The sequence below is a fragment of the Panthera tigris genome, chromosome C1 (genome assembly GCF_018350195.1).
Source record: "Panthera tigris isolate Pti1 chromosome C1, P.tigris_Pti1_mat1.1, whole genome shotgun sequence".
NCBI lineage: Eukaryota > Metazoa > Chordata > Mammalia > Carnivora > Felidae > Panthera > Panthera tigris.
In genome coordinates this window covers 146,381,360-146,386,311 of record NC_056667.1, presented here as the reverse complement: position 1 = coordinate 146,386,311, position 4,952 = coordinate 146,381,360, and the positions used below count along the sequence as shown (strand labels likewise).

At 36.4% G+C, this 4,952-nt stretch overlaps 1 non-coding gene across 1 annotated transcript; it reads left to right on the top strand.

Moving 5' to 3' along the window:
• The first annotated feature begins 2,961 nt into the window (after positions 1-2,961).
• Positions 2,962-3,068, top strand: LOC122241696. Its single transcript, XR_006221930.1, has one exon. It is a non-coding gene; the product is annotated as a U6 spliceosomal RNA (small nuclear RNA).
• The last annotated feature ends 1,884 nt before the right edge of the window (positions 3,069-4,952 follow it).

The following is a 4,952-nucleotide window of genomic DNA, read 5'->3' as shown; positions in this document are numbered from 1 at the left end:
ATATCAGTACCTGTACTCCATCTGTGCCCTGGGTCCCCACCCTTTACCCCTAAAAGGAAATTCTGACATCTCAGTTTCTACCCAGCACACGGGAATCCTCACACCCCCAGAGTCAAGGCAGCCAGAACAGTTTCTTACACACTGGTGGTCCTGTGTGGCAGATACCATTACTTACCCATTAGCCATTTTCCTTTATAATACACACTCAATTATTTTTTTCTCTTCTGAGTGCTTTCAGAAAAGTAGACCCCAGCACCAGAAGACAAATCAAGTTTATTTTAAGCCGGTTATGGTTTTTAACTTTTTAATTTTTAATTTTTAATTTAATTTTTTTAGAGAGAGTGAGAGAGACAGCATGAGCGCAGGGAGAAGGGCAGAGGGAGAAAGAGAGAATCTTAAGCAGGCTCCACGTTCAGCATGGAGGCCAATGAGGGACTTGATCCCACAACCCTGGGATGATGACCTGAGCCAAAATCAAGAGTTGGACACTCAACTGACTGAGCAACCCAGAAGCTCCAGCCAGTTATGGTCTTTTATATGGGAAGAGAATCTTAAGTTTGCTTCTTAGAAAATAAACTCTAAACACAGTATGGAGGATGAAATAGAAGAAAGAAGGCTCTGTGATCCAGGCAATGTGCTATGCACTTAATAGAATACTCTCTTTTATTCTTTACAATAATCTTAAGACAGGTACTATGCTACCTATTTCACGAATGTGAAACTGAAGCTCAGAAAGTATAAATAATCTACATAAAATCACCCTTGGAATTGACTGGGCATTATGAGATTCTAACCATTAGAAGAGAAATCTGCTATGTGCCTTACAGGAAAGGAAGATGCAAGGAAAAACCTCCTATTTCTGTCCGAGGACATTACCTTCTGAATATAGCCCCTAGGACTCCCTCAGTCATCTTGAGACAATCACAGAAGCCAACCTAAGAGAATGAGACAAAACTCTGAGGATGACAGGGCAAAACGCTGTGGAAGAACCTGGGACCTCGATAATGCCATTGAGCTATTGAATTCACCAACCCTCAAACTTCAGATTTATATTTCAACCACTTTGAAATATATGTTCTGTTACTTGTGGCCCAAAATATAATATCCTAACTAATACAACCTAAGATCCTAGCCATAGATGATTAGAAAAGGATTAGTGCTTGAGCTGAAAGCAGCCATCCATATGGTGAATGCCAAGGAGTCAGGATAGGAGAGTCCACAAGCAGAGTCTCTATAATGGATCATGTCTGATGAGACTAATCAGATCTTTTCTGGAGGAGTCTGAAAAAGATAATGTTTTCTCTCATCTGCTTGGGAACATTTCTCCATAAGTCACCCCATCTCTCTTCTGTATCTTCAATGTTTTCTGTGGAAAGGATCTCTTTACTAGGTCACTGGGGAACCATAGTTCTAAGTATTTTCTTTTGTCGTGTAGGTATATTAGTGTTGCTGCTGTGGCGTGGGGATGCACCTTCTTAAACACCATTTAAATTTCTCATATAAAAAGCTAACAACACCTTTGTAAAATTCAGGCCTTCTTATATATACCATTCTAAATAGCTTTTACTCTTTCATAATCAACTTATTAAAATAGTTGTCTCCAGTTTCTGTCCTTTGTCACTCTTCAATCCATGGCAATTTACACCTGCAAAACCTCAACAGGACATTGTCTCTTACAAAGATTAAAGCATAGTAATAAAATAAATTATCAATTGCTAAGTAACAAGCTGCCCCAAATTTAATCATTTTAAACAGCAGCCACTACTTATTATCCTTCATGATTCTGTGCGTTGACTAAGCTTGAGTGGATACTTTTTTTCTGCATGGCTTTGGCTGGAGCTGTGGTCATCTGGAAGCTTGACTGGACTAGAACATCCACTATGTCTCATTCACATGGCTGGCAGGTGGTGTTGACTCTTGGTTGGGAGCTTAGCTGGAAGTGACTCCTTTTCATGGCTCTTCCATATGTGGGCTTCCCACAGCATGAAAGCTAAGCTTGAGGAGGGAATGTTTTAAGTTTGTGAAAGCAGAAGCTCTCCAGTCGCAGATGTTAAACAACCTCACTTCTGCCACATTTTATTGGTCAATATAAGCTCTATACAGTCCAGATTCAAGAGAAGAGAAAATGATTTTATCTCTTGATGGGAGGAATAGCAGAGAATTTGCAGATCTCTTTAATATGCTACTGTAATTAATGGCTTTCCTTATTGCTAACTCCAATAAAAACAATACGGTCCTTAGTTTACGTGACATCTCAATTCTTGAAATATTCTCTTCTTTCAACTTCCATGACAACACACTCTTCTTGTTTTCTGGCTACTTCTAGAGCTATTCTCATTTTCTTGTGATGAATCCTCAAACTCAAAACATCACTATTCCTTTGGTTTCAACCTTTGGTCCTTTCCTATCATCACTTCATACACTCTCATTGGACAGTCTAATAAACTCTCAAGACTTTCATTACTATCTGCATATTAATCACTTTCAAATATTTACTCACAGCTCCTATCGCTCACTTAAGTTTCAAACCTAGATACCCCATCTTTAGTGAACTCTCCTATTTTCATTTAAATATCCTACTAGCATCACAAATTTAAAAAGTCTAAAATTGAACTCATTGTATTTTTCCCCAAAGCTCCTATTTCAATGTTATCCTTATCTGTGAATAGCACCATAATTCTCTCAGAGAATTAGTCATTTTGTCTCTCCTTTCACTCAACTATACATCCAGTTGCCAAGGCTAGTTGATATTATCTTCTAAATATCTTTCAAATTTGTTAAGTTGCCTACATTTCTTCTCCAATAAACTAGTGCTGAATCTAGATCAGACCTCTTTCATCTTTTACCTGATTTACTTCAGCATTTTCTAACTGGTCTTCTCACCTCCAGACTGGTCTCCTCTTTGGTTCATTTTTCACACTGAAATCAGAGTAGTTTTTAATGCCAATATTAGATCATATTATGCCCAATTTGGCAGCATATATACTGAAATTGGAACAATACAAACAAGACTAGTATGGCCCCTGTGCAAGTATAACTTATACATGTATAAAGTATTCCTTATACTTTCTGTGTTGATAGGCACACAGTCTATAAAGATGCAATTTACTGCACAAATGAGGGGAGAGGTTGAACTAATATAAGAGCAAAGTTTTGTATACTATTACAATGAAATTGGTATTAATCTAAACTAGATTGTTATGAATTAAGATAATTGAGCACTCATAGACACCACTAAGAAAACAACTCAAAAAATATAGTAAGAGAAATAATGACATTAAAATAGTCCACTAGAAAATATTCTTTTAAAACAAAAGTCATCAGTTATGGAGGAAGTATAAAAAAATATATTTAGAACACAAATAGAAAAATGGCAAGAATAAACTTGACTTTATGAGTAAATTCATTATATTAATAGGGATTGAATTAAAGGGGAGAGATTTTTAGGATAGCTTAAAACAAAACAAAACAAAAAACCCAAAACCCAACTATATGCTATCTATTAGAGACACACTTTTATTCAAAGACACAAAGAAGTTGAAAATAAAAGTATGAGAAAAGATATACTAGGTAAACAATAACCGAAAGAGACCTAGAATGGCTATACTAATATCAGACAAAGTAGACTTTAAGACAAGAATTATTTCTAGAGCCTAAGAAACACATTTGATAATAACAGAATTAACTCATCAAGAAGATATAATACCCATAAACATATACACACCAAATTTATGAAGCAAAAGCTATCATAATTGAAGAGAAAATGGTCAATTCAACAATAGTCAGAATTATCAATATCTCACTTTCAATAATGGTAGAACAACTAAACAAAAAAATCATCAAGCAAATAGAAGACTTGAACAACACTATAATTCAACTAACAAACAGACCTATAGAGCCTTCCATTCAACAACTGCAGAATACATATTCTCAAGTAAATGTGAAACATTTACCAAGGTAGAACGTATGTTAGGCCATAAAACAAGTGTCAATAAATTTTAAAAGACTGAAATCATGTGACGTATGCTCTCCAATCACAATAAATGAAACTAGAAATTAATAACAGAAGGAAGTTAAACAAATTTACAAATGGAAGTTAAACACAATCATAAATAATCACAGGGCCAAAAAAGAAATCACAAAGGAAGTTAGAAAATACTTTGAGGAAAACACAACATAGCAAATCTTAGGGATACAGTGAAAACAGTATGTAGAGGGAAATTTATAACTGTAATTGCCTATCTTAAAAAAGAAAAAAAAATCTAAAATCAGTAACAACATTCCACCTTAAGGAACTAGAACAACAAAAGCAAACTAAATCCAAAGCAAGCAGAGGGAGGTAAATAATATAGGTTGGACTAAAAATAAATGAAATAGAGAATTGGGGCACGTGGGTGGCTCAGAGGGCTAAGCATCTGACTTCAGCCCAGGTCATGATGTCATGGTTCCTGGGTTAGAGCCTCTCATTGAACTCCATGCTGACAGCACGGAACCTGAAGCCTGCTTTGGATTCTGTGTCTCCCTCTCTCTGCCCCTCCCTCACTGGCTCTCTGTCTTTCTCTCCCAAAAGTAAATAAACTTTTTTTAAAAATTTTTAATGAAATAGAGAATAGAGAAACAACAGAGAAAATCAACAAAAGTTGCTTTATTGAAAAGATTAACAAAATGACCAACCTTTAGCTAGCTTAATCAAGCAAAAAGAGAGATAAGACTGGGATGCCTGGGTGGCTCAGTCAGTTAAGCATCTGACTTCGGCTCAGGTCATGATCCCTCCGTCTGATGGTTCAAGCCCATGTCAAGCCCTGTGCTGACATCTCAGAGCCTGGAGTTTGCTTTGGATTCTGTGTCTCTCTCTCTCCCTCTCTGTCCCCCCTGCCCCCGTTCACTCTCTGTCTCTCTCTGTCTCTGTCTCTGTCTCTCTCAAAAATAAATAAACATTAAATAAATAAATA